We start from the raw sequence: 8,605 nt of genomic DNA, 5'->3' as shown, positions 1-8,605 counted from the left end.
CTTACACCAACACTTTACATGTAGGTCTCTCATGAAGTCTCTGAAACAACGCTGAAGCAACTTGACCAAACCGCCATGTGTAGCTATTCAAAATGACGTACTTTGGTGACGCAAAGTCTTACTTTATAACAGCTAAGTTGTCAACTTGTTTGTTTTCGGGTAAAAGAAACAAGATATCACATTTTAGTTACTGAGCTTTAGAGGCGCTAGCTGTTCCCCCCTGCTTCCAGTCTTTATGCTAAGCTAAGCTAACACTGATCCGTATGTACAATTGTATGAAACATCCAGATGGACATTGTGTAAGATTTAATCATCAAAAGGTAAGTGTTACAAGCTGTTAACTGTTTGACAAAAGACAGGAAATGAGCGTGTGACCCGTCTCATCCTCATCTTTTTAAATTAAGCCCGACACACTTGGTGTCTTTGGAAACTCCTGATCCTCACAAGAATTTAAGATTAAGTTTCGTGCTTTTTAGGGACAAATACTCGGCGACTTGACGATGAAGAACTGCACCACAACGTTCAACAGCTTCCCGAAGAACTACAGCGACATGTTGTTCTTCAGGCTCGACTGTTTAAACCAAGTCAAGTTCACTTTCCAAAATGGCGTCACGATTAACATCCGAGCAGGTACGAATGGATGAAGAGATGTTCCGCTGGTCCCTCTGTCTCAAACTAAAGTGCACAGATATTTGAACATAAGTTATTGACCATAAATGTAAAAGAGCTAAAAAGAAGAATTAAACTGGTGTTGCTTCCATCAGCTGGCTAGAAACATGAATCCAAATAGCTGCTGATGCTGCTCCGTGTCTCTAACTGTGTCTTTGTCATGCCTGGTAATTGACATCTGATTCCTCATCGACAGAGCTGCCTCCCCCCCAGCTGACCTCTGTGAGACAGGTGTCGGAGGGAGAGCAGGTGAGGCTGCGGTGTTCAGTCCCGGTGCCCTGCTCCATCCTGCCCCCCTCCATCACCTGGCTTCCCTGGGACAACTCCAGGCAGGAGCAGACACAAATGCAGCAGGTGATGGATCGCTCACTCATTCATTCACTCATTCATTCATTCGTTCACAGTGGTGGACTCAGTGGGCATTACACCACATACTCAAGTATTGACACAACAGGTGAATATGGTCAAATGTAACTAATAGTTGTCACCATGAAACTTCCCTCGTTGATGACTTATATTAAGACACAAATTTTCAGAAAATGTTCAAATATTTTAAATGACGCATTATCTTATTAAAAATGTGCTAATTTGCATACATTTCATGCAACAAAAACATTGTATGAAGCATGGGTCAATATTCTTGTTTCCCTTTGTTGACGTATTAAAGTCAAAAAATTTAAACATAAATCAGAAAACACTGCTATAAAAAATCTATTATCTCCATGTTTTTATTAATAAATGTGCATAAATGTGTCTCTGAGTGATGTGTGCACAAACCCCTCTGTGTTAACCTTCAGCACACAGAGAGGAATGAAAGTGTAACGTTTGGTGGATGTAAGAGCTGCTGAAGTGGAGATTTCTGGATCTGAGAAGATGTTTTTGGTAAAACGGAAGGCCTGTAATATAAAACATTATATTGCATTATAAAAATACATGAAATACATCAGGTTTGGGATACTCACACAATCAATCAATTTATTTTTGGTTTTGGTCTTTTCATGTTTTTTTTTGACAATAGCAAAAAATATAAAATCATAGCAGCCACATTATCTGAGTACACGTTTGAGATATTTGTAATTTACTTAAGTATTTCCAATTCGTGCTATTTTATACTTCTACTTCATCACATTTAGGAAGAAAACTGTTTTTGTTTACTTTACTAAATGTATTTTATAGCTATAGTTAAATAATCAAATTATCTTCTTATCAAGTTTTAAATATATTAAATTAAACTACCAAACTTTATATGAGGGTTGAAATAAGCTCCACTGCTGTCTCACATGTCTCATAATATTACTTTGGGATTCTGATATTAATAAGGCATGAATAAATACATTTAAAAAATGAATAATGAGTCATTTTATTTTTAGAAATATATATTCTTTTGCTGATGATACTTAAGCTTATATGTTTGGGATGTCAGACATTTATTTAACCGCTTCATTTACTTAAACAAACTTTCTCCACTGTTCACTAATTGATTTAACTTACAGTTTCTACATTTTTAATTATCATACCTTTTTTATCGATTCAAATTATCATGATTCAAAAATGAAATACACAGTTTTCCTTAATTTCACATTTCAGTAATTTAGGTGCTTTCCTCTCTCTTTTGCAAAAGCAGAGTTTGGATGGACTGATGACGATGACGTCCACACTGACCTTCAAGGCCTCAGCCGCCCATCACAAGCAGAACGTCTCCTGCTCTGTCTCCTACCCGCTGACTAAAGGGGGCAGCAGCCCGCCGTCTGCATCGACTCAGACACTCAGCGTCCTGTGTGAGACACTCAGCGTTTGTCTGCAGTAACATGAGCCAAAGTGTGAAGGATACAAAATAATAATAACAATAAGTGATTTACTAAATCTGTAACAGATGTTTATCTTTCCTTTTCTCCCATTAATCATCTTGATTGTGTTACCCTTTGAAGGTGCCAGACCCTTTTTGGGAACCAGTGGACTAAGCTACCTACTAACTAGTAGTTAGTAGTTAGCTTATTCCACTGGTTAGTAGTTAGTAACTACTAACCAGTGGAATAAGCTAAGTACTAACTAGTGGACTAAGCTACCTACTAACCAGTGGACTAAGCTAACTACTAACTAGTGGACTAAGATAACTACTAACCAGTGGACTAAGCTAACTACTAACTAGTGGACTAAGATAACTACTAACCAGTGGACTAAGCTAACTACTAACCAGTGGACTAGGCTAACTACTAACTAGTGGACTAAGATAACTACTAACCAGTGGACTAAGCTAACTACTACCAGTGGACTAGGCTAACTACTAACTAGTGGACTAAGATAACTACTAATCAGTGGACTAAGCTAACTACTAATCAGCGGACTAAGCTAACTACTAACCAGTGGACTAAGCTAACTACTAACTACTAACCAGTGGACTAAGATAACTACTAACTACTAACTAGTGGACTAAGATAACTACTAACCAGTGGACTAAGCTAACTACTAACTACTAACCAGTGGACTAAGATAACTACTAACCAGTGGACTAAGATAACTACTAACCAGTGGACTAAGATAACTACTAACCAGTGGACTAAGATAACTACTAACCAGTGGACTAAGCTAACTACTAACTACTAACCAGTGGACTAAGATAACTACTAACCAGTGGACTAAGATAACTACTAACCAGTGGACTAAGATAACTACTAACCAGTGGACTAAGATAACTACTAACCAGTGGACTAAGATAACTACTAACCAGTGGACTAAGCTACCTGACTGTAATATAGAAGATAAACTAGAACCACCCTGACGGCTACAACAGTAAAATGCTACTTACACATTGATGCAGAACAATGATGTAAAATGTAAAATGATTATTATTTTTCCTTGAACAATTTTAGATCAGACTCATAAGGAGTACGGAGAACTTTTACTTAAGTTAAAGTAGTAAAAGTCCTGCGTTCAAAATGTAGTATTAGTATAAAATAAATAACTTGAAGTACAAAAAGTAAAAACAGTTATTATGCACAATGGTCCATTTCAGAATAATATATATCATATTATTGAATCATAATCATCAATGTAAAGATCACTTTAATCTTATTCCACCTATAGCTTCTTCATATATTTCTGTGTATCTTAATCTATAACTCATCATATTTTATTTGTTCATTTTAAGTTCATATTCTGACTTATTGCCCATTAAGTTGATGAATGCGTGAGACACAATACAACGTAGTTTGAGAATGCAGTCGGCTTGTTTCAACATGACTTCCACTCTCTTGACCTGAAGGGGATTTTATTTTTGCACAGACAGAAGTTTTTCTTTCAGCAGTCAGTGTTTGAAGTGCTGAACTTGTCTTAACTTGGTGTTGACGGAGGTAATTAACCTGCTGAAGAATATGACTGCAAGCATGACACAAAGTGCCTTTGTTACTGTACTGCAGCCCGTGTGTGTGTGTGTGTGTGTGTGTGTGATAGTGGTGGTAGAAGTACTTACGTGTTGTAGAAATACTTACAATTAAAAGGCATTAAGTACAAAAGTATTAACATCAACATAAACACAAAGTACTCATTCTGCACAATGGCTCTTTAGAGAACAATGTATATTATTGTTTCAAAATGTAATATAGGATAAACGCCTTTAGATGCACCATCTCGTTTTCACACAGGCACTAAACATGGAAGTTAACAAAACATTCAAGCAAAAAAAGTAAAAAATAATAATAATACATTTAACAATTCAACGACACAAAAACATCAACAAAGACATTCACAAAAAATGATCTTTCTCCATCCCATCCCAAAGCACACATACATAATTAAAGAAATAATGAGCATAATAATAATAAAATGACATTATGTCAAAGTACTGAGTCTATTTATAAACTGGAAATGAAGGCAAACAATGAAAAACAAGAATAAGTACCGTATTTTCCGCACTATAAGGCGCACTTAAAAGCCTTTAATTTTCTCAAAAAACGACAGTGCGCCTTGTAATCCGGAGCGCCTTATATATGGATCAATTGGTTAATTGGTTGATCCATACTGGTTGTACACGGCGCTCTGTCAAAATGTTTCAGTACGACTGGTAAACTACAAAGCCGCACCGCGGTAAACACCGGTACTGTGCTTACTCCTAGTCCAACACCACTTGTGTGTATAAAGACCCCAAAATGGCACCTTTCAAGAGACACGCTTACGACGCTATTCTATTCTATGCGCCTTATAATCCGGTGCGCCCTATATATAAAAACAGTTCTAAAATAGGCCATTCATTGAAGGTGCGCCTTATAATCCGGTGCGCTTTATAGTGCGGAAAATACGGTAGATTAAAGATAAGAAAGCTAAGATTGCTTTAAGTCATGGGAAGAAGTAATCAATCTAAATTAATTTTTTCTGATTTTCTCAGTTCTTTAAGTTCTTTAAAAATGCTCGGCATGATAAAAGGTTGCTGAGTGTGTGTGTGAAGATTTGAACAAAACTAAACTCTGACCAATGAACAAATACAACTGGATGACAATTATTGTGTATATTTGATGTTTTTTTTTAATAAGGGGGTAGTTGTAATTACTAATTACTATAAAGTGTTATGTTATCTAAACCTTTACATCATAGTCTATTTGTCGCTTGTATTTTGTAATATTGTTGTATTATTAATATGAAAAATGTAATAGAGTAGATGTTGTACAGATTGCAAAGCCCTTTGTGCTATAAAATTCAAATTGAATTGAATTAACTAAAAAGTTTAATGATTAATTCAGAAAATGGAAATGATCAATTTAAGACCGATACCTCTAAATTGAATATAAGTACGTTACTTGAGTAAATGTACTTTTCACGACTGGATTTGAAAAGCAAAACAAGCCATCTTCATTGGGAAGAGCTTATTATTTTGGCAATAATTATTTTAACACCAGATATCACTATCTGCTTCCCAAGATGCTCCTAGAGTCACGGTGGCAACGCTCAGCACGTCCCTTCCTGTCTCTGAGGGCTGCATTGTGACATTTACATGTTGGAGTGATGCCAACCCACCTGTGACGCTCTACACCTGGTACAGAGTCGACAGTGGCAAGGTAACAGACACTCTATTGTATTTTACTTTATTAGGTTTTGTTTGCATACTTTTTTATCTGTACGATCATTCAGGGACACATTTATTTTACCTTCTTTGTGGCCAAGACATTGGAAATTGGCTCTACATACTGTAAGAGTATCTTTATACTAGGATACAAGGTCTATGCACATCTTATAAAGTACGCAGTATGAAAACCAAATCCTCAAAAATACATTTCAGTAACTGCACTTCAATTCCCATCAATCGTGTGTCTTTTGTGTTCGTTCCCTATAACAAATTGTCCTCACTTTAGTTTTTAACTCAAACGTGGATCACCTCTCCTCATGACAGTTGACGAAGACGGATGAAGGAGAACAGATGATCCTGCAGGTCAGTCGGACGGACAGCGGGGTTTATCTGTGTGAAGCTCAAACCCCGAAGGTCTCCCAGAGGTCCAGACCTGTGACTCTGGAGGTCAACATCACTGCAGGTAAACAACATATGGCTTCATCACGACTGTGCTGCAAGTCGCCACTTTTGATTCAGAAACTGTCGGTTAATCCAATGCACGGGATGATGATTCACCAGCTCCTGACGATGGAATCTGAGACTAACAGGATGTCAACTGGAGAAGATCTACAGTTAAATACACAGAAACAGGCGACAGTGTCTGTGATTCTGAGAGTGTTTCTTCTTTTTTTGGTGGATTATTTGTAACATGTGAGCTATGAAGTAAAGTTACTTTGTGAAGTCAACTGAAGTGAAGGGAAGTAAAGAAAGATTACTTCCCTTACTAAGTGAGGTGAAATAAAACAACAAAACGAAGTGAAGTGGGTTGACATAAGGTAAAGCTACAAAGTAAAGTGAGGTGAAGTGAAGTAAAGCTACAAAGTAAAGTGAGGTGATGTGAAGTAAGGCTACAAAGTAAAGTGAGGTGAAGTGAAGTAAGTCCACAAAGTAAAGTGAGGTGAAGTGAAGTAAAGCTACAAAGTAAAGTGAGGTGAAGTGAAGTAAGGCTACAAAGTAAAGTGAGGTGAAGTGAAGTAAGGCTACAAAGTAAAGTGAGGTGAAGTGAAGTAAGTCTACAAAGTAAAGTGAGGTGAAGTGAAGTAAGTCTACAAAGTAAAGTGAGGTGAAGTGAAGTAAGGCTACAAAGTAAAGTGAGGTGAAGTGAAGTAAGTCTACAAAGTAAAGTGAGGTGAAGTGAAGTAAGTCTACAAAGTAAAGTGAGGTGAAGTGAAGTAAGTCTACAAAGTAAAGTGAGGTGAAGTGAAGTAAGGCTACAAAGTAAAGTGAGGTGAAGTGAAGTAAGTCTACAAAGTAAAGTGAGGTGAAGTGAAGTAAGGCTACAAAGTAAAGTGAGGTGAAGTGAAGTAAGGCTACAAAGTAAAGTGAGGTGAAGTGGGGTGAAGCATCGAAGAAAATTAAAGCGCGACGACTCAAAACACAAGCCACAAAGTAAAGATAAGTGAGGTGAAGTACTCTGCAAAGTAAATTGAAGTGAGGGGAAGTGGAGTAAAGCCTGAAAGTAAAGTGAGATCAGGTAAAGTGAGGCTGCAAAGTTGAATGAGGTGAAGTGATGTAAAGCTACAGAGTAAAGTGAATCCAAAGTGTTTTTTTATTTTGAGTTAGTAGACGTGGGTGAAGGACAGAAAGGAAACTATTTTTGCCCTCATTGCAATTGTATTTTTCTCTGGAAAGAGACAAGACTTCTAAGAAATGAAGGAGATCACTGACTTAAGTAAACAATACAAGTTGAACGGAAGTGAACGCGCCAAAAAAAGGGGCTTGATTGCCAAATAAGTCAAAGATATCTTTCATCTGACATCACAAGGTGGAAAAGAAGCAACAACAAATAACGATTACTTGTTAGTTTCCTCTTAATCTGCTGTCTGTCGTGCTGCCGTGTTTTAACTCTGTTTCTAGGCAGCAGCACGTGTGCTGTGGCGCTTCCCTACATTGTATGTGGAGTGTTGTTGGTCCTCTACATCCTGACTGTTGTTGTGGATGTGTACAAGTATCAAAGGTAAGGACGTCGGTTTGTACGTCTCTTTTCCCTCCTACACTTCTCCCATAGTTTTGGAGGTATAACTTTTCATTCCTAGCAAGCCCGAGTTTATTACTGTAATATTATATCATGATGTTGTTGTTAAATGTTAAGACACTCCCAGTTGTTGGAAACCTGACATGCTGGTGTTGAACAACTATTTATCTGCAGCTCGGTCCTCTGCCATGAAAAATAAACATATTTCCTTGTAATTTTGGCTGACATTCTTTCTCTGTTTGTTTTTCATATCGCTCCAAGTATTTCCAGGAGGCTGAAGGTAAGTGGAAATTTCTCACCGCAAACAGAAAGTGAATGACAGCCAGACAGTTATAAACGATCCCCCGCATAGCACACAGAGAAGATCTAATAAGGAGTTTTGACATCCTCTGCTAGTCACCGTCTCGTCTCGCTGACATCCCTCGTCCTCTCTGTTTGACTGTAGCGCTCACAGCGACTAATCTTTAAACATGTGATCCGTCATTTTTTATTTAAAGAGTGAGTCTCCTCCGTGCAGCAGTCACGAATAATAAACAATCTCGGTCTAATTGATTTTCAAAATACAAGAAGGTGAGAGTATGGCAAAAACAATTACTGTGAATGTGCTAGTCACAGTTTTCTTTTCGTTTTCTTTTTCTTTTGGAAGCGACTCTTTCACCAGTGCTGCTCCCACATCCTAACATACTGACAATATAAACAATCAAGCCTGCGGTTAGAGTTGTTTAAAGCACCTTTCTAAAACGCTCCTCAAGTCATAGTCGACATTTATGTTTTATTTTAAATGTTTTATTTGTGTCTGCATCTGGGTTGTTGATATCAAATCAGTTTTGATTTCCAAATAAGTTTTAAGATGCTTATCCTCA

The sequence above is a fragment of the Anarhichas minor genome, unplaced genomic scaffold, assembly GCF_050575085.1.
Source record: "Anarhichas minor isolate MPS153535 unplaced genomic scaffold, ASM5057508v1 ptg000051l, whole genome shotgun sequence".
Taxonomy (NCBI): domain Eukaryota; kingdom Metazoa; phylum Chordata; class Actinopteri; order Perciformes; family Anarhichadidae; genus Anarhichas; species Anarhichas minor.
The sequence above is the reverse complement of the archived record's forward strand: the minus strand, read 5'-3'. Positions refer to the sequence as shown.